The following is a 22,769-nucleotide window of genomic DNA, read 5'->3' on the forward strand; positions in this document are numbered from 1 at the left end:
CTCTGCTCTCATTTATGTCCTCTTTTGGGTCTGTTCACAATCCACTTTTCTCCTGCCATTTCTGGGTATGAATTGAATTAATTCAATTATTTCCTAGCGCTGCACATACAGTGGTGCCTCGCAAGACGAAAAGAATCCGTTCCGCGATTCTCTTCGTCTAGCGGTTTTTTCGTCTTGCGAAGCAAGCCCATTGACGGCTTAGCGGATTAGCGCTATTAGCGGTTTAGCGGCTTTTAGCGGCTTATCGGCTTAGCAGATAAGCGGCTTAGAAAAAGGGGGGGAAAGAAAAAAACCCCGCAGGAACTCGCAAGACATTTTCGTCTTGCAAAGCAAGCCCATAGGAAATTCGTTTTGCGAAGCACCTCCAAAACGGAAAACTCTTTCATCTAGTGAGTTTTCCATCTTGCGAGGCATTCGTCTTGCGGGGCACCACTGTAAATGCGGTTGTGCATAAATGGGGGGGGGGGGGAATTCTTGTAGTAGATCTTACCCTGACCAATTGGAAGCATTTCAGGGCTATTATACCATCCATAGCAATATTACCTAAATCATACTTCTTTGGAGTGTGTGGCCCCTAACAAATTTGGAGTTTGCTTGAACAAGAAATGGCCTTAGCACAACATGTTAAACTGAAAGGGTTATTGTTAGTTTAATATTAAATATACTTAACCCACATTTAAGTAGAGAAAGCTAGTTTGCTTGTGTTTTACCAAAAGGTTCAGTTAACCATTGAGGAATTCCACAATTGCAGGGGAGTAGATGGGATAAGTTTTCATTCTATTAAAAGTTAATAAATATTGGCACTGTTTCATGTGGCATGCAATATTTTCCTCATCCTCATCAAGATATTCATGAGTTAGCATACATAAAGCTATTAACTTCACATATTCTAAATGAACTGAATAATGTATAACTTCCTAGCAAATATGCACTATTATTGTTTCTTCTTTTATTCTCGCTATTTCACTAACCATACTGATTTTTATACCTTTTGCACTTTTAAAAACTTTTTTCTGTTGTACTTTCTGGAAATAATGTTCTTTCTTCAGCTGCACATATCCACCATTTTCAAGGTTGGGCATAAGTCAGGTCTTCTTATCCTTTGAGCAACAGATAGATATTTGTTTAATGTTCTTGAGTACTCCTGTATTTGGATTTTCTTTGATTTGTGGGAAATTTTGTTAGCTTGTGCATGGATTTCTTATAAGTATCTGAAAACTAATCTGTTTCCTCCTTTTTGCTTCCTTCTGTTAAATCTTACTTCTGTTAACACTTCCTGATAACATGCTTTTTGCCTTCCCAACAACTGACTTCATTATTTTCTAGGCTCTCTCTTCTCTACACTTCACAGCTTTTTAACAGCCTAAGATGTAATAACATATTTTCTTCAAACATTTAAGACCTTTATTTCTATTAAAATAACCAAAGATGCCTTGGGCTTCCTTTTTTGTAATATGTTACATTTAATTTTGTCATATATCATTATGTAATCAATATCTTGCTAACAGTATTTCAGTCTACAACTTTAATAAGTTGACAACATTAAGAAAAATACACCATGACTTGTATTTTGGTGTTCAATATAACATAATTAATATTGGGTACCAAGTATGAATCCATACAATTATTTATATTGCATTTTTTATCTTGTATTTGACTTTTTTCTGCCACTGTTTATATATCATCCAGTCTTGTGAAATACTTTCCATTTATATGCTTATCTTGTTTTTAATCCCAACAGCAGGCAAATGTTAAAATTTTCCTGATAAAGATATGCATGTTTAACTTACATGAGATTCATCCAACAAATTCATAGAGTAAAGATCCACCACAATCTTTTACTCAGCACCACTGGCCTATATCACAAACTGAGGAACAGTACTGTTCAGCAGCTCTGCTGCTATGAGATTGGTGGCCACTACAATAATTATTGTTACAACATTTTACCAAAATGACATCTGCAGCTGATTTTGTATGCTGCTTTGCTGGCAATGTGATACATGGAACTGAGATGTTTCTGCCAGCAGACTGAACTCAAAGTGTCTAAGATGACACCTTTGAGGTTACCTAAAGTGATTCCAGAATATTATAGCTTACTGTGTCTGAAATAACAAATAAGTAGCATTTTCTAATAGTCATCTTGCATTTTCACTGTTACGAAACACACCTTCAATAGAATTTCTGCACAACAGCAGAATATTTTTCAGTTTATGATGATGATGATGATGATGATGATTAATTAATTTAGGGACGCGGGTGGCGCTGTGGGTAAAACCTCAGCGCCTAGGACTTGCCTATCGCATGGCCGGCGGTTCGAATACCTGTGGCGGGGTGCGCTCCCGTTGTTCGGTCCCAGCGCCTGCCAACCTAGCAGTTCGAAAGCACCCCCGGGTGCAAGTAGATAAATAGGGACCGCTTACCAGCGGGAAGGCAAACGGCGTTCCGTGTGCTGCGCTGGCTCGCCAGATGCAGCTTGTCACGCTAGCCACGTGACCCGGAAGTGTCTGCGGACAGCGCTGGCCTATAGAGTGAGATGAGCGGAGAACCCTAGAGTCTGTCAAGACTGGCCTATACGGGCAGGGGTACCTTTACCTTTACCTTTATGATTAATTTATTATTTATACCCTGCCCATCTGGCTGGGTTTCCCCAGCCACTCTGGGCGGCTTCCCGTAGAATATTAAAAATACATTAAAAAACCAGTCATTAAAAACTTCCCTAAACAGGACTGCCTTCAGATGTCTTCTAAACGTCAGATAGTTGTTTATTTCCTTGACATGTGATGGGAGGGCGTTCCACAGGGCAGGCACCACTACCGAGAAGGCTCTCTGTCTAGTTCCCTGTAACTTGGCTTCTTGCAGTGAAGGAACCACCAGAAGGCCCTCGGCACTGGACCTCAGTGTCCAGGTTCAACGATGGGCGTGGAGACGCTCCTTCAGGTATACTGGGCAAAGTGTTAACTTTGCTAAGTGTTTAAGTTCGCTTATAAATAAGAGTATAACAATTCAAATAGATAACGTCAGGAAAAGAAGAGTAGCCACACACACAAAAAGTATATTCCCAAAAATAATTCAGGATCTCCAGCTGGAAAGCAGCTGGAGGTTGTTACTATTTCTGGAGGTAAATGTTAAATATTTATTTCAGTAGTGCACAGAACATATTAGGATATAGCGGTAGCTAGGTTTTTTATGAAATATGTCTGAAGAGGTGTAACTATGCGGTGCATCTGCCCTTACGTCAGGAGTAGAAATTATGAGGTGCCTGTAGAAATGATGATAGAGGGTTTCTGGACTGAGGACCATGTAGATGTATGGCTGGAGGCTGTCTCGGAACAACCTGTGCAAACACTGCGTCTGCATGGTACTGCAACAACCTCTCTCCTGTACTTTGGCTTCATCTCCTGCTTTAAAGATGTATGGGCTCCCCTTCATTCTCTGTCATCAGAAGCCACTTGCCTGGTGAGATGGAGCTGCAATGCTAGCTTCCTAGCAGGCTGTTGCTGTCACTTCCTGGGAGAGGGAGTAGTGAGGAAGCAGGAAGGTCACTGTAGTGTATACATTCTGATGGGTTCAATTGGAGCACCTGTACCACACTCTCTGTTGACACCTCCTCTGCCTCTTCTGGTAAGCAGTAGTAATGCACCTTCCAGGAAGCTAGCATTGTGGCTCCACCTCTCTGGGTGAGTCACTTGCATCCGTCCTACTACTACACTGCTAGGATTGATTGTTCCATGGCCCACATTTTAGTGCTTTGTTAAATAATATGTAATGATTATGACATTTAATATTGTTCTAATAGTTCTTGGATTTTATTAGAATTCTTATTACGTTGTGTACAGAAAGATTAATTATTGTAAGTACCCCTTTTCATAATTAAAATTTCCACATTGCCACCAGTGTGGATTTGAATGGGAATGTGTTAAGGTGCTTCCTAGCAAATGCTCATTCCAGAGAAAGCTTCAAAGTTAAAATATGCTTTAGGAAGAAAGAGTTTCTTGGAAGGAATTCAGGCATTGGATCAGACTCTCAAGGCACTGAAAAGGTTTATAAGAAATTATTCGACATACGGAAAGAGTTGGATTTGTTGGACACCAAGTGGCAGACTAAGCATTAAATTCTATTAATCAAAGTAATGTTCAGTTTGGCAACAGGAGTAGAATATTGTTGGCACAATGATAAATGAAAGAAATGGGGAGGAGGGTATACCTAGTATTAAAATGGATTAAAATAGATGCTAAAAGGAGTGCTGATTACTATGGAAAAGAGTACACACCAAATGATGGGTAAGTGTATGCAGTAACTGCTGGTTGCTGTTCAATGCTGTATGACCACAATAATCTAATAATTAATATTGTGCCTTCCTGTGCATATTTAGTTTAGACCAACACCCACCGAACACCGGTTAACTAACATCAGTAGAATTACTTCCAAGTAAACATGGATAGGCTCAGATACTATGAGAATTAAGTTTGGTGATGTGGAAGGAAATAATTTATTGTACGCTAATGATATGAAGTTAATAAATTTTTTTTTAGATCCAGCAGTACCCTTGGATGTTATTAAGGAAGTATCAACTGAATTTGGAAGGCAACTGGAAATAAAGTTATGGATTCTATGAGTTTATAGCAGGAGTAGAGACCCTCCCACCTCCACATTTGGCCCACTAGGCCATTCTAGCCAAGCCAGACTCACTTGCTTTATACTTGACATCAAATGTGAGTTCAAGATAGGCCATAAAAAGGTTGCAGGCACCACTGTTCAGTAGCTTTTGCAAAGCACTTTGAAGCACTGACCATCAGCTGATCATTGGGGCTTCAAAGTGCAGCACACAGTTCTCTGTCTGTACCAACTATCTGTTTATTGTTGGTGCAGGAAGAGAGCCCTTCCCAGCTAATTATCAGCTGGTTGGCACTGAAAGCATTTATTTAGAGAAGGTTGTTGTCACCACTAATTGACTAATCTGTGTTCAAATATGTGGTACTCTTGAGAAGTGTTCAGCTATTAAGGGTTAATTTTTAAAAACGTTTTAACTAGAGCTTCAGTAGCTTCTGGGGAGAAAAGTATTAATTATTCTTTTATTTTCCTCTAATTAGTTTTCATAATTTTAATGAAAGTTGTTTTAATTACCTTTTGTTGTACGCCTTTCCATTACACATTGCCACTTTCACATTACTATTTTTATAGATGTTATCTGGGCATACTGGAGAGCAATCCCTTAAATTTTCCTTGCCTCACAGCAAAGCAGTTGAGAAGCATAGGTAGAAAGGGCCTGTCATGGAGGAGTAGTGCAGGGAACAGTGCACGTTGCCAGGCAGAGTTCAGAGACAGATCCTTTTTGGGCAAAGCACCAACACTTTTCAGTGTTCTCTCTATAGCTTGGGCAGGCAGGCTCAAAAACCATGCTTAAGGACAAGTGCCAGGTTCACATGTAACACTCAGCCATGATTAAGACATGCTGAACTTGGTAAGCTAACTCTGGCTTATGAGCATGGTTTGTTTGTGGTTAATCACAGTTGGAAGGGACCCCGAGGGTCAACATGTCCAACCCCCTGCAATGCAGGAATCTCAACTAGATCATACATGACAGATAGCTATCCAACCTCTGCTTAAACACCTTCAAGGAAGGTAAGTCCACCATCTCTTGAGGGATTCTGCTCCACTGCTGAATAGCTCTTACTGGCAGAAAGTTCTTTCTGATGGTTGGTTGGAATCTCCCTTCTTGTAACTTGAAGCCATTTGTTTAGGTGTTAGCCTCTGGAGCAGGAGAAAATAAGCTGATTCCATCCTCCATGTGACAGCCCTTTAGATATTTGAAGATGGCTGTCATATATCTTCTTAGTCTTCCCTTTTCCAGGCTAAACATAGCTAATTCCTCAACCGTCCCTCAACCGTTTCCTTGGCTTGGTTTCCATACCCTTTATCATCGTAGGTACCCTCCTCTGCACATGTTCCAGCTTCTCAATATTCTTCTTAAATTTTGGTGCACAGAAATGGACACAGTACTCCAGGTGTTAACTGTCTATAGTTGACCTGTCTGGCCAGGTTCAGATGATCAAATAAATTATGGTTTAGTAAATCCCAGTTGAATACTATGTGCTAACCAGTCCTATGTGTTTCTGTGTGTGTTGGTATGAGTGAGTGACAGAAAGAGGGGGAAGTATGTAAAAATGAATTAATATTAGGAAGTTGCAAAATGTATGTATGGGAAGTTGGGTCACATTTGTGTTAACTGTTTTACTTGTGTTTTGAGTTCTCTGCATGAATTCATAATTCTCCCTTAAACGAGAGACTCTTCAGCCACAATGTTTCCAGTATTTAAAATGTATAAATGCTATCTAATATATTATACATGCAAAAATATGTAGTTTGTGGCTGGGCTCATCTCCTTGTGTTATATACTTTTAATTCTTGTTTTAAGTTGTGCATAAAGTCCCATTGAGTAAAGTCTATGTTGATTTAGTATCATGTATGCAATTCTCAGAGGAAGGGGACTTGTATATATATTCTGTCCGCTTAACTTAAATGAATGGAGCATTTATTGTTGGGCTTTACCCTTCGCCTCCTTTGGGTTCTGTTCCATCCTCCATTTTAATGAGTTCAGAATGAGAACCACGAATTTTGAGAATCTGGCACAATGATTTCATACTGATAATCTAGTAACACTGTACAACCCTGCAATTACAGTCAGGGGGTACTTTAGTGGAACATGGGCTGATGCCATTGTGATGAGTCTGTTTAATGTAATATTAACGTTTCAGAGGCTTAGCTGCACGTGGGTAGGGTGACTTGAATTGGCTTCTCAAATTTGTGTTCATGTAGTCTTCCCTGGAAAGCATTCCCAAGACTTTGTGCAAGTGTTTAAAAAGGGAGCTATTTCTGAAGAACTATTTTTCTTTGATTCACCCCCCCACACCATAAAGCTACAGAAGTTATCACTCTAAATTACAAGATGCGTCAGTTCCAACAAAATTTAAAAGCATTTTTACTATTCAGATGGGTGGACTTTTTCCTTAGTAATTGCTTGTGTAGGAGGCACTATTGACAAAGGCTCGTATTACTGTAGTGCAGCATAAAAGGTATAATTGCAAAATGAGCTCTTTATGTATATATCAAAAGAGTATGTCTTAAGTCTACAAGTTAATCTAAAAGTTTTTTTCAGTGAAAAATTAATGTTAAGTTTTGTTTTTTTCCTCTTATTTTACCATTTCGTGTTGTTACTTTTTTTGCAGTAAATCTGGAATTGATCGGAAGAGAGAAAAATATACCATGGAAAATACTATTTGGGGAAGGGTGGAACACTTTGGCTTGTATCCAACGCTGCACAGTTCCGCTGGCTCAATTGGACTTCCATTTTCTCTCCTCCTCCCCACACCCCACAATCTGCTCCAGAGGGTCCACCAACCCACAAGCTGGTTTTGAGGGCATGTGGAGGGCTAGAGGGACAGAAGAGGAAGCTCTGTTGTGTACATAGAGGTCTCTAGCGCTACCAGAGTTCCAGCGCTGGATACAATCCTTTATATCGAGCTATTTGCTTGGGAATATGTATATTGAAAAAGTAATGTTTTTTAATTATTCATGTCTGCCAGGTTGGTGGCATTCTTATTATTTCTGATATATATGTGCTTCCAGCTCTTTAATTATCCAATTAAGGTTAGACTTAGTGTAGGTATTTCACAGGGCAATCCTGTAGTTTTGCTATGCCAGAGGGCCATTTATAATGCCACAATGCCAGTGTAACTTGGTAGCCAGCACAAAAGAGGAAACACCACTCCAAGAAGCATAGAAGAGAGCAACACTGCTAGCACACCACCAGCATCCAGGGCAAGGACATACTCCAATCAATCACGGTTCAGTTGACATATGGTCAACTCCATGATTGCTCCTCACCTCATCCCATATACAACACACAATCTACCAGGCATGATGGTGCCAAGTACATTCCACTAAGGCCCTGCTGTGAAGCAGGCAGGAAGAATCCAGTAACTGAATCCAGGAATCTCCACAGGCTGGGGTTTGCATCCCATTATACTGCTCTTATGTGTAACTGGTTATAAACAATCATTGGACTGCACAACACAAGGTAACAGGAGGAAAAGCATTACAAGACACAAGGGGAACTGGGACAGACAAGGGGAAGTCAGATCCTTGATCTCACAGGAGTAACCTCTATTACTTGCTTGAATAGGACAGGGATTCCCAACCCTTTGGGGCCCAGGAGCACATCTGGAAATCTCAAAAACTGTTGTGGGCACCACAAAACTCCCATTTTGCAGAAGAAAAGCTGGCAATTCTCACAACCATCCCCATCACAATAATACCAGACAAAACATCTACCCCCCCCACCGCACAATAAACACTGACAAGAAAGAAGAAAAAAACAGGCATTTCCAACCAGACAACCCAACAACACAAACCTCATTGGTTTCAAAAATTGGGAAGGATAGGGCACCAGGTATGGGTGGATGAGAGAGGCAGGGGACTACACTTAGCGTATAACTTTTGTCCCATCCTTTTCTTGGCAGTTTATTTCAATATTGTTTAAACACATACATCACTGTTTGCTTGGCTTGCCAGCCCTGCTGGTTACCAAGCCCTTCACCTCAATGGTCTCATTTCTTGCACCACCCCAAAAATGGCTTTCATGACAGTAGCACCCATTCAGTCGGTGCCCTCTGAGAGTCATTCCCCTTATTGACATTCCCTGGAGCCTGAGTGGACAACAAGTGCAGAGGTCAGTGACCTTGGTCCCTGGTATCGACAAAGTTACTGCCCCGTCGCAGTCAGTCGCCTATCTTGAAGCCGACTGAAGTATGATTGAAGTAGGGAAACAAATCCCTATCTGCTAACTCATAGTAACAAAGATGCAAGAGCAGTGACAGAGTGAAGGGAATTATTGAACAGTGCCATGGATGGTACGAGTTCTGAATAGAAAGAGGTGTGGGGGTTGCCAAATATTCATTCCAAGAAATGAACTGTGCCTTTGGGCGGTCAAATGTTCTCCATGTTTTTATCTATTGCATAACTAGCTGTCATGAAGCCTGAAATGTGCAGGACCTGCTGGGAACAGATAAGCTGGCAATCCCACAGAGTAACAGCCAGAAGCACTCTGGTCTCTGCTGCTAGTCATGCTGTGGATCAACTTGTCTGTACACAACCATTATGTCATGTTCTATGCATCTGTTGGAGGTCTGCCTGTGCAAAGCAAAGAGAGAGAATAATGCAGTTAGCAGCTAAACACATAGTCGACCTGGATGCACAGTTGATGTTCATGAAGAAATAATAGAGAAAGGAAAGTGGTGTCACCCGTGTGTTATTCTAGTGCCCTTGTTTCAGCCTCTTTCCCCCTGCTGGAAATGCTGTAATTACTGATGCAATAGTTATCACTTTATTTTTAAGGACTTGAAGTGGACTTTGTGCAATGACAGTTTTGGTCACTGAGACCAGGCAGCCTTCAGGTTGCACATGAGTGTTTGGGCAGTAGTAGCTGGCATTCACCAGGAGAAAGCTACTTGCATATGGGATTGCATGATTATCTATATATCTTCTGGTTGTTCAGAGGAGGGTCCTCTCCCATCATTCCCCCCCCACTAGAAATAAAATTGTTTATCCAAATCTAAAACAATTGATCAAGATGTCTAAACTATAATATTGATGCCTGTCAGGTTGAGATGAAACAAGATTACAGAACCACAAGATAGAGATTGTGTGCCACCTTTATATGTGGACATAAATGGTATAATTTAATGTGAAATGACTCACAGCAACCCTTTTACCACACAATTAATAGCATGTGAGAGCCTTTTTCAATTTTGTGACGGCATATTAATCAGATGCTAAAATTTCTTGCAGAATTCATATAGATTAAAGCTATTTTAAACTTTGGATTCAGATTTCTTCAGCGTTGCACAAGAGGGAGGTACAGTGGTACCTTGGGTTAAGTACTTAATTCATTCCGGAGGTCCATTCTTAACCTGAAACTGTTCTTAATCTGAAGCACCACTTTAGCTAATGGGGCCTCCCGCTGCTGCCGTGCTGCCGGAGCACGATTTCTGTTCTCATCCTGAAGCAAAGTTCTTAACCCGAGGTACTATTTCTGGGTTAGCGGAGTCTGTAACCTGAAGCATATGTAACCTGAAGTGTATGTAACCCGAGGTACCACTGTATCAGGTATTTGGGAGAATATTTTGCAGCTTGGTTAGGTCTCCAAAACAGCTCGGTGAGGACTGTGCATGTTCAGTGGCCTCCAAATGCTGACCGACAACTAACTGTTAGGTGGGGTGGGGGGCAGAAAATGGTTTACAGGGAAGAATGCCTAGGAGAATAAATAAATAAAATTGTGGGAATATTGAATGCTGCAACATGTTCTAGAAATCAATGTATTAAGAATCATAGTAACATAGTATATAAAGTGGTAACTTTTGCAATATTGTTTTTCAGCAAATAATTTTGGGGTTTTTTGTTTTTTTAAAAAATAGTTCCTGCCTTCCCTCCAAGGATCTCAAACCAGCATACATGGTTTTCCCCCACCCCTCATTTTACCCTCACAACAGCCCTGTGGGCTAGGCTAGGCTGAAAGAGAATGACTGACTGAACTTCTGAACTTCATGACTGAATGAGAATTTAAATCTATGCCTCCGCAATCCTAGTTCAGTGCTCTAGAAATTGAATGTGTGTGCAAATGCATAATAAATGAATAGCTGACAAAAATAAGTGAATGCATACCGTTATGAAATATGAAATTCTTGAAGGAAAAAATTCTGAGTGAGTACAATACTGTTCCTTCACATGCTCCATCATTTTTAGCTTATGTCTGTAATTGAATGTGGAAGAGATGCATTGATAGTGTATAATCCAGAGATAGTGGTTGAAATTTTGGTGATGGCATTTCTCAGCAAATGGTTGTGAAAGAACTACTGGAAGACTTTGCACAGATTGGTATTTAAAGAAGGTACTTTGAAATGTGCACGAGATTATCCACCATCTTTCACTAACTGCATCAACTTCCAGTTTCCCTTGGGCAGTGGAACTAAATAGCAGCATGCTGGCATCTACCATTGGCCAAGGAAACAAGGGTCAAATGGGAGGCTGCACATCTTGCTTGCCAGGAAGAGCATCATTGCAACAGGAAGACCAGCATGGCCCCTTTCATTGGCCAGTGAAGGTGCAACTACATGGAGCCGAAGCAAGGGGAAAGGTCACTCTGGCTCCATCTGTCAGCCAGAGAAACAAGAGTCACCAACTTAAGCAGGAACACCATCAAGGAAAGATCAGTCTGGCTCAAACTGGATATAAATGCTTGTAACACATCACTTTATTCCAATCTTGAAGAACTTGTTTTCCTCTTCTACCTTCTCCCTTCATTCCTCTCCTCTTGTGTGCATTGTCTTTTTTTCTTCTAAGCCTGCTAAGAGGGCTTGATCCTCTCTCCTTTTTAAAAAAATGTGAACTACTTTGTGAGACATTATTGTCTGAACAGTGGGATACAAAAAAATTAATAAATAGCAGCACACTACTGGCTTTCAGTTATTTTTTTAAATTGTGCAAGGAACCTGGGCTATGTCAGAAAAAACCCTCACAGAAGGGCACTTCCAGCTAACTTCTTATAATAGTAGTTGTAGTTGTAGTAGTAGTAGTATACTATTGCTATTATTTTATTTATATCTCACCTATCTGGCTAGGTTTCCCCAGCCACTCGAAGTAGCTTCTTAACTTTTTTGGGGGGTATCTTTCTTTAGATTATTGGGAAACCATATTTTGTGGCCTGATTCTAAGTCTTGGTGCACCAGCAAATAAGCATATGGAATATATTTTGTCTACTGCTTTGCTACCACAAACTCAGAAACCTTTTATTGCTATGTCAATACAGGTACATAGCATTGGGGTTCCAAATTAAGGAGGATTTTGAAAAAGAACATTTAATATATTAGTTCTCCTATATCTTTATTTCACAGCTTGGCAGCATTTTGATGTCTCGTGGATGCTCTTTTCTACCCCTAACCTCCTATTGATAAATTCCTATTTTATCTCTCTCTAGCTGACATTTCCTGTTATCAGTTCAGCATAGTGAAAGCAGTGCTGTGCTTTTCTTTCCAACAACTCCTTCCCATCCCATGGTTTTTCTGTGTTGAGTACCTTTTTGTTTAACCTCTCTTACAGGATCTTCCGACTTCTTCCACATCCAAGAAGATGCTAAATCCTACTACTATGTGTCTGTTTGTTTTTACATTGCCAGGATCTGCCCTGTTCTCCAAATCTAATCTTGTTTATTGAACATTGCTTTGAGCTCTCCATGAAGAAACTAATGTCTCTATTTTATGCAAGATTACCTCTGTTCACAACAAGCTATTTATTTACTTATTTATACACCAGTTTTATGTCAAAATGGCTTCTAAATGGTTTACAACAATAAAATCATAGAATTGTAGAGCTGGAAGAGATCCTGAGGGTCATCTAGTCCAATGCCCTGCAATGCAAGACTCCTGCCCACCACCATCCTTGGGTAGGCATGAACCACCAACCTTCTGGTTTATAGCCAGATGCGCTGACCCATTGCACCACAATCCATTTTAAAAACAAAAACCATGATATCAAAATCTTCAATTAAAATACACAATAAACAATAAAAATGTAACAATCAAAACAATAAAATCAGAAGTGTGATTCAGGGGAATTCTTCCTAAACAAATGTGTATTTAGGGGATAAAGGTAAAGGAACCCCTGATCGTTAGGTCCAGTCACGGACGACTGTGGGGTTGTGGCGCTCATCTCGCTTTACTGGCCGAGAGAGGCGGCGTACAGCTTCTGGGTCATGTGACCAGCATGACTAAGCCGCTTTCTGGTGAACCAGAGCAGCACATGGAAATGCTTTAGGGGGGTAGCATAATATTTATTGAAGTATCTTTTAATGCTTATCTGCCTGTGTGTGTGTGTGTGTGTGTGTGTAATGAATAGTTTTGAGTGTGCAAGGTGCTGGTGGAAAGTCAAGAAGAGAGAGCCATGCACTTCCACTTCAGAAAGGGCCCTCCTTCCATGCTCCTCTCTTTAAAATTAGTGGAGATATATCACTAATTTCCCTAGAGAAGCAATAGTGATAGCTTATTTGTGACATCGGCCAGTTCTCATATCAGACTTATTTGCATGCCTAGCAACCAGTGCTCTTCACCCTTAGTAGAGAAGTAAATAATGTTGTTGTTGTTTAAATTTGTATACTGTGCTTCATCTATAGATCTCAGGGTGGTTCACAACATTAAAAATATACAAAAAACCACACAAAATACATAATAAAAACAAGAAAAAAGGAATCACACAAACCAATAAACCCCCTCTCACATATACATTTAAAATGGCATTGGGTATTGTCAGGGTTTTAGGGAGAGAGGAGACAGAGAGCGAAGGCGAGGAGGAAGAGGACGACAACGAGCCGAGGTTGTCCCAAAGTCCGTCTAGCGAATCAGAGGATTCCCAGAAGGGAGCCCCCCTGGTCAGGCCAAGGGGCAATAGAGAGGGAAGCAGTCAGAAAGAGGGGAACGAAGAGGGAATCCCCAGTGGGAGTGGCAAAGCGGGACCAGCTCCCCCGTCGGAAAGGAGTGGAGGGGGGGGAGTTGCCAGTGTGTCAGAAAGAGCAGGACAGGAAGGAGGAAGGGGGAGGAGTTCGGAGCAAGACGTCCTGCCTGAAAGGGAGGAGTGTAGTACCGAGAGCAGCGTAACTGTAGAAAGGAAGGTCAGAGGCAACGTACGCGCGCCAAGTTCAAATATAGAGGCGCGCGGAAATGAGGAGAGCTCTGAGGAGGAGCCTGGTGCCAAAGCACGAAGGAGGGGGGAGCAGGCGGGAGAAGACTCAGCCTCTGGGGAGTCCCGGAAAGAGGGAAGACAGGGGGGCAGGAAGACCCTGCGGAAAAGGAAAGAGAGGAAAAGGTGGAGCAGTACAAGCCTCTTAAATTGGTGCAGGGGAGGGACGGACTCAGAGGGGACTTCTAACATCTAAGGGTAACAGATGCGGAGCCACGGAGTTGGGATGTAATGGCTACGATGATCTTCAATAAATCCTTTTGTACATAACTTGGACTGGACTTTGGTCTCTTGTGAGCTGGGACCTCGGGTGGCTCTGACAGGTATTAATCAGCCAAAGGCCAGGTTGAAGGGAAATGTTTTTACCTGGCGCCTAAAGATGTATAATGAAGGCACCAGCTGAACCTCCCTGGGGAGAGCATTCCACAAATAGGGATCCACTGCAGAAAAAAAGCCTGTTTTTGTGTTGCTAACTTCCAGACCTCTCCTGGAGGAGGCACACAAAGAAGAGCTTCAAAGGATGATTGCAGGGTCTGGTTAGGTTCATCTAGAGAGAGGTGGTCCTTGAGGTACTGTGGTCCTGAGCTATTTAAGACTTTATAGGTCAAAACCAGCACTTTGGTGGTTCAAGCCCAGAAGCTAATTTGCATCCATTGCTGTCGGGCCAGGATTGGTGCAATATGCTCAAACCATCTTACCCCAGTGAGCAACCTGGCCACCAAATTCTGCATCAGCTGAAGTTTCCAACCTATCTTCAGAGGCAGTAATCTAACCTAGAGGTTACCAGAGCATTGGCAACAGTAGTTGAACTATCCCTGTCCAGATAGAGGCGCAGCTGGGCCACCAGCCAAAGCTAATGGAGGGCACTCAGCGCCACTGAGGCCACCTGAGCCTCAAGCAACCTCAAAGGATCCCGAACTACCTCTAGCTATGTACCTGCTCCTTCACAGAGAGTGCAACTCCATCACGAGCAGGCAAACTCCCATCCATGCAATTTAGGGAATCGCTCACTAACTGCCTCAGTATTATCTAGATTGAGCTCCAGTTTGTTGGTTCTAATATGAGGTAAGAAAATGGTCCAGCACATCTACTGTTGCAGCTGCAGGTGTAAAGGAGAAGTAGAGGTGTGTGTCATCAGCATATTGCTGACAATGTACTCCAAATGTCCAGATAACCCCACTCAGTGGTTTTACATAGATAATAAACAGCATAGGCACAAGGGATAAAATCAAACCCTGAGGAAGGCTCCACAAAGCCAGAGAACACTCCCCAAGCATCACCCTCTGGAAGTGTCCATCCAAGTAGGACTTAGATCACCTCAAAGTGGTGCCAGCCACCCCTAACTCAGACAGCTGACCCAGAAAGATAGAGAGGTGGTTTTAGGGTAGCATAATGGGTTCAGCCACACACTGTGCTGCACTGCAGAGGGCACCACAATAATGCTGTAGAAGGGAGTGCGAGAGGCAGGGGCGCCAAATTTTAGCATTGCACGCAGCGTCAAAATTTGAGAGCACAAAGTCTGCTACTGGAGGATACCATGTCAATGGTACAGAATGTTATCGAGAGGGTGAGGAGAAGCAACATCATCTGCTACCACAGCAGCGACAAGATCCCACTGGATGAAAGCGATTTTGTCCTCAAATTCTTTGCAAACAAGTCACAGTAAGCTACTGTCGGTTCCACCACCTCCTTTGGGCATGATGGAAAGAGGCTTCACATTAACCAGAAAAGCTCCGCCAGACAGCATAGTGAGGATTCAAAGGAGGCCGCAAAGTATGCCACACAAAACAAGCACTTAAGCAAGTGTTTCTCTCTGCGCAGAGAGACAGACACACAAAGACCCAGCCGTCCCTTGCAGCAGGCAGGGTCAGTCTGGAGAGACGGGATGACTCCTCCCTGGGTTGCAAGTTGAAGACCCTGCCTGCCTCCACTAGGGGGAATCATCCCTATCAGGAATGGCATCCCTCTGCATCTGGTAAAAGGCCTTCAAGCATAAAGCTGGTCCTCCAACACTCACAGGAGATGTTCTTCGGCCTTCTCAGGTTGTCATGCTTGATGAACAAAAAATCAAGAATGAATGTAGGCCTACAGAGGCAAGCAGTGGTTCAGCAGAACCAGCTATTCAGTTAATATTCCTGCCATTTGGTGTGCATTTCTCACAAAACCACACCAAAAATCATCCTACAAATTCCTGCAATCTTATTGAAAAGTCATATGGAATATTGCATATGCATTTTGACTCTGCATGATAGAAAGAAGGCCAACTTTAAAGCAAATGGGTAAAGTGAAATTGCATCTGCATATTATGGTCTATAAATATTAATGTGCTTAGTACAGCTTTATAATGTGAACCACATTGCTCTACATTCTTGACAAGGTTTTGAAAATATATGATATAAATTAATTGTTACTTGGAGTACTATTTTTTGACAGATCAAAACAGTAAATAACTTGGCAATTTACTTGAGACACTAATGAGACCTGAAAGCTTTTAAACTGACAAAAAAAGACCAACTTTGATTAATAGATGTACTTCTTGTTAAACCAGTTGATCATATAGCTGACAGTTTTCTCTGTGTACAACTTCATCTGTAAATTATACTGTGTTATCTAAATGTTATCTAAGTGTTATATTAGTGTTTTCTTAGTGTTTTCTAAGTGTAAGACTTGTTTGGAAGAATGTGCCATCTATTTTGAGGATTCAAGATATACACAGGAGTAAACATTCAATTAGTTCACCTCCTTTCTTTTTGTGTGCTATGTACCTCTGCCCACCGACCAGAAAATATTTGACTTCGATATATTCAAAAAAGATGTGTCCTATGTATATGTAGGGGCGGGGGCTTCCTTAGACAATATTTTAGCACACTGCATAGTCCTTTCATGTGGAGATGGGCAGATTCTCCAGAGGCAGCTCTGGAAAGAGTAGTCCGGAGGAGCAAAATGGTGACAGAAATTATTGTTTTGGGGGCAAGGATTGAATCCACATTGTTTGTTTGTTTATCTTAAAGATTTATATGACACTTTTCAATTTAAAAATACCAAGTGGTTTACAATGGCAAAATAACAATACAATAAAATCACACCAGACTGCATACATTCACAGTAAAGCAATGAGCAGAGGACAGTTAAGACAACATGACAGTAAATAACAGTGTCTGGAAATATAACACTGAAGGTGCTGGCTGTCAGCATACTGATAACATCATGCTTCAAATAACCTAATGAGCATACCTAATAACTTCATATAGATGTTAAATAGTTTTATTTATTTTTGTTTTATATATGTGAGCTCCAGAGAGTTTAAAGCAGCAAATTGAAATGACAGCGGAGTTGAGCTTGCCTGTGTTGCCTTGGATTTTGGTCTAAGTGTACCTTGAATTTTTTGTCTGGCCTCAAGATGTCTGTATCTTGCATACTAAGTTCTCCATATGTATTGGAATAACTGAAGAATAATCTTTACCTCAGCGTCCTGTTTGAGGTCCTACACGATGGAGATTGAGGGTGATATAGTGCAGCTCATCTTACAGTATGAATTATGGTGTGCATAAGGTTGTCTCCCTTTGCTCTTAGCCAGATAATATAGCCTGTAGTAATGCTCATTCTTAGAATGAAGTTCTGTAAACAGTTCGTAAATTAGTTTCATCACGCCTTTTCTAGAGTGTCCTCAGGTACAGCTGTAAATATTGTATGGTTGGAAACACTTCTGTAGTACAGTTAGTAGCCACCTCTGAATCTATAGTCTTACTAACCTTTATTTACAAAACACGGATGATACAAAGGGATGATGAATTAAGCTAGAAGATGGAGAGGGAGTTCAACAGACTGAGTAGTTCTAGATAGATGGAAGGGATTTGGGATAGAGTTCTGAGTGCTGCTATTTTTGCAATGGACATAGGACTAGTTTAGCTGTTTACCCGGGCAGTAATACTCTTCAAATATTGGAGGAGCATGTGCATACCATGTTCTCACCCATACAAATAGCATACAAAGGATGTGATGTGAGCACAGATTCTTTCATATGAAAAACATGATTGCATAATTATCTCCCCGCCTTCTATGAGAAGGAAAATTAGCATGAATCAGCAAGTACAAGTCTACATCACATGTCTATCATTATATATATATATATATATATATATATATATATATATATATATATATATGCTTTCGTAGATTTTCACGGGTACAGGAATGCAGGTTTTGGTGTCCTCGGGTGTCTTCCCGTGTAAAAGTTGGGGTGTCTAGGCGACGTTTCGACGAGGTCTCACTCGTCATCTTCAGGCTGGTGCTTTCGGCTTCTTGTTACTGGAACAGAGCAGGATCTCAGTGTTTGAGTTCCTATAAATACTGTAGAGGGGGTGTGGTGTATAGCCTCCAATGTTCTGGGCAGAGAGGAAGTTCCCAGGCTAGTGTGCCTTTTCTTCTGGGAACTTCCTCTCTGCCCAGAACATTGGAGGCTATACACCACACCCCCTCTACAGTATTTATAGGAACTCAAACACTGAGATCCTGCTCTGTTCCAGTAACAAGAAGCCAAAAGCACCAGCCTGAAGATGACGAGTTAGACCTCGTCGAAACGTCGCCTAGACACCCCAACTTTTACACGGGAAGACACCCGAGGACACCAAAACCTGCATATATATATATATATATATATATATATATGGAAAAGAAGGGTGCACCTGTATATCTGCTACTCATAAATATTGTTACTGCCTGAACATCACTGTGCCAGTTTTGTAGTTCTGTCTGTTTGTCTGTGCTTACATTTCAAAATCATCTTGCGTGTCACAAAAGAATTACTTTACTTTTCAGTTTTATCTTTGTCGTCCAATAATTTCTTCTAGAGCTCAGAATTTGTTGTATGACATCATATGAAGTATACTAATCTACAAGTCCTAAACAACACAGTATGCAGAATACTTGCCCACTTGGATCCAAGCTTAATGAAATTTCTGTTTGGCTCTGACTCCTTTCCTTTCCATTATTCCAATAGTGTTCATCCCTTTAAGTGCTGTCTGTCAGGCTCCAAGATCTTCTGTGTAAACTGATCTGTGTTTTGTATAAATGTTTTGTCTGCTGACCAAGAGAGGAGAACACTTGCATTAGGCACATTGATCAATCCACATTGCTTCCTATCATATAGTAGACAATTAATACTTCTTTGTAAAGACTCCCTAGTGCACTTGTTTAGAACTAGATCACTTAACACAGAAACCACAGGAGTTCCATGTACGAAAAAAAAGATAGCTTGGAAAGGGCAAAGCTAAAGAGAGACAGTGCAAGGAAATTGCATCCATGTATCAAGTTAATTTGTATTTCAATAGTCAGACTTTCTGCCAAATATCTTTTGCAACAGCACTGTTTTCTCTTGAACTAGCACAGAGAAATTCACACACTTTTATTTATTAACGTGCCTCACAACAAACAGTAGGAACATATTTTATAATTTAATTTAGTGCTCAAGGAAGGAGGCAGTTGTGGATATACTTTTCAAAATGTTAAAAAAGTATATAATCACATATATATATATAGTTGCATAGTTATATGGGTTAAAGGAGAACATACATTTTTTTTAAATAATTCATCATTCCTCATTCCCTCATAGGCAATGTGTTAAACACAACACAAAGAAAACACTTAAATTTTCATTATGAGTGCCACACAAATGTTGGTGTGGCATCAAATATCAAATTAGATATTTGCCAGACTATATAATGAAATGTAATATTGCATTTGACAGCCTGCCTACTAGTTAAGAGAGTATATAGCCTTACTGGTATTCTGGTGCCATATACTTTTTGATCAGGAGTAGGCTTAGAATTGGCAGTCCAAGATCCATAAAAGAACTATCTGATCTCTTTTTCTTCTCCTTTCAGTTCATTAAAAGTGTACTAAGAGTGCTGTGCTGTTATATGGGACTTTAAATTATTTGCTTTTTTAACAGAATATCACATCAATAACCACATTTTCTTGTGTCATGAAGCCTGTAGAGAATGAGTTGGAGAGGGCTAGCCCTGGGAACTTGGGACCCCAGGAGGAACTCAATCCAGGAGAAGGGCCCAGAGACCTAGAGAGAATAGCCGCCTGACTTTAAATTACAAACAGCACACATAGCAGGAGTTATTTAAACGTATTGTAGTTCCTGTGGTGCCCAGTCAGTGAAGAGCCTCCCTTTCAGAGGAGGTGTCTGGAATTAAAATTGACAGTGAGCCAGCTCCTCTGACTCTGTCCCCAAGGACCTGGAGGCAGCAGTGCTGGCACAAGCAAACCATGCATGCTCAGCCTCTACAAAGGAGTACTATTTTCTTTCTGAGCTGAGAACAAAATCCACTCAGAGATCTGTGACCACCCTGCTCTTCAAAAGGCAAGCACAGGGGGCATGTCAGTTGTTAGATCAACATCTTAGCTAAGTCCAGCCATTTCCTGTAGTTTTTTGTCCTGCTGTATCTGCTTGTAAGCAGTAAGGGAAAGGGAAAGGACCCCTGGACGGTTAAGTCCAGTCAAAGGCAACTATGGGGTTGCGGCGCTCATCTCACTTTCAGGCCGAGGGAGCTGGTGTTTGTGCACAGACAGCTTTCTGGGTCATGTGGCCAGCATGACTAAACCGCTTCTGGCACAACGGGACACTGTGACGGAAGCAAGAGTGCATGGAAACACCGTTTACCTTCCTGCCACAGCGGTACCTATTTATCTACTTGCACTGGCATACTTTCAAACTGCTAGGTTGGCAGGAGCTGGGACAGAGCAACAGGAGCTCACCCTGTTGCGGGGATTTGAACCGCCAACCTTCTGACAGCAAGCCCAAGAAGCTCAGTGGTTTAGACCACACCGCCACCCACTTTACCTTTACTTTGTAAGCAGTAACGCCATGTTGGGGCACTGTACTGATTCCATCAATAAAACTTTCAAAACCTTCATCGCGGTAATGGTTCAAGTTCTGAGTCTGAGGAGGAGAGTCAGGATATCTTGCATACGACAGTACCTAAATTGTTCAAATGTTTGTTTTCATGTTTATAGTTTAGTGTTTAGTGTTTCTGAACCATTTTCCTTTCCACAGTCCACTCTACTAATAAACAATGTATTTAGAAATCCATTAAATACAGTCATGTTTATTTTGGAATGCCATAGGATTGGTTACCAATTTATGATGAACAGTGTTTCTGGTCTTTTTAGGTTATGTACTAATGGTAATGTTTCTTTAATATTAAAGTAGTACTTTGTTAATAGTTGAAAATGAGGAAAAACTTGAAGCAAACATATATTACGCCATAGAACAAACATGATGTTTAGCTTACTGCTCCAAGATAAAGGGCATTTAGTGGATCTTCACCAAATGTGTGGAACACCCTGCCTATTATTATTATTATTATTATTATTATTATTATTATTATTATTACCACCTTGCCTTTTCCCATGGTGGGTCAAGGTGGCTTAAAGATAAAAATAAGAATTAATATTACTATTAAGCAAGCTCTAGTGATGTTTTGTTTCAGATGCCTGCCTAAAACGTTTGTTTTACACAGTCTTCAACTATTAGTTCTTGTGTATCACTGTTCAGATGTTTGCTAAGTATTTTTATGCTGTTTTGGGGGTGCATCATGTTTACCACCCGGAGACTTGGTTTATTGTGCAGTATATAAACTTGTAAATAATAAATAGAGCAGATTTGAAGAACCAGGATACATTATAGCAGTGCTGGGATAGCTCAGTTGGTAGAGCATGAGACTCTTCATCTCAGGGTTGTGGATTTGAGCCCCATGATAGGCAAAAGTTTCCTGCACTGCAGGGGGTTGGACTAGATTATCCTTGTGGTCTCTTCCAACTCTACAGTTCTATGATTCTATGTATTCTTTAGGTATGTGATCATGTATTTTAAATTAACCACGTACATTGATCAAAGGTAGGTGTCAAGCTCTCATCTCTAATATGTGTTCTGTCCCCTCATCCCCAGTGTAGATCATGTTGTTACTTAACATGAGCAAGGCTACATGTATGTGTATTTGGACATTGTGGTCCAAGGATCTCCTTCTGGCCATGGAATCTCCACTGTATGCCCAAAGCTTCCCATCTGCTATAGCTTGCCCATTCATTTCCATAGAAGAATGCTCACAAATGCATCATTTTGTATGTGACTTCCTTTATTTGCAAGTGTGTAATATATGTGCAAGAGGAATATGACCACAGAAAATAGTTAAACATTAAATATGTGACTTGGGTTTCCTTTGTGGATGTTGTATGGTGACACTTACATAGATAGATAGTTGAGTCGCTAAGGGAAGCATGATAGGTATAGTTTTGTAGTAAAATAAAAGTTTGAAACAGAAAAGGAAAAGCTTTGCATGTATCCTCAAAATCCAAAAATATAACTTTGGAAGTCAGCATAGTTTATGGTCTCAAATGATGGTTGAGCTTCAGATCATATAAAACCTTGTAGGTAATTTACTTTGTCCTCTAAAAGCTTTATAGGCCTTGACGTACTTTTGATTTATCCATCTATAGAAATACTTTCCTTTATATTCCTCAAAAAATCTGAAAGGGAGCAAGGCGTGAGGTGGGGTTACAAATCGAAAACTTACTGGAACTGCTGTATCAGGAAATGTTGGGAGACTATATGTGAAAATAGATACACACATTTTGCATGTGTGACTGTTACTGAGCAGCGTAAATACTGATTTAGTATATTACTCTCTGAAGCATTAGGTTTGAACATATGAAACCTTAGCTCAGCTACCTGCTTAGCTATTAGGTTGGGCTAGTTTCTCTCTAACCCACACCACAAGAGGGTTATGGGGCTAAAAGGAAGAAATCAATTTAAAATATTTACTGGGATCCAAAGTGCCATGTACAATGTTCCACACGCTATCACCATGCCCACTAAAAAGTCTCTCCAGATTAGGTCAGGGGCTTTTTGGAGCAGCATCTCATGAGGTTTGAGGGGCTGTCTCCAAAATGAAGAATTATCCACTACTGACCCTTGG

At 40.9% G+C, this 22,769-nt stretch overlaps 1 protein-coding gene across 5 annotated transcripts in view; it reads left to right on the top strand.

Moving 5' to 3' along the window:
- The window catches only part of NOVA1 (NOVA alternative splicing regulator 1), a 148,437-nt gene that overhangs the window by 80,917 nt on the left and 44,751 nt on the right, over positions 1-22,769 (top strand). The window lies entirely within an intron of this gene.

The sequence above is a fragment of the Podarcis erhardii genome (genome assembly GCF_964252035.2).
Source record: "Podarcis erhardii genome assembly, chromosome: 1".
Taxonomy (NCBI): Eukaryota; Metazoa; Chordata; class Lepidosauria; order Squamata; family Lacertidae; genus Podarcis; species Podarcis erhardii.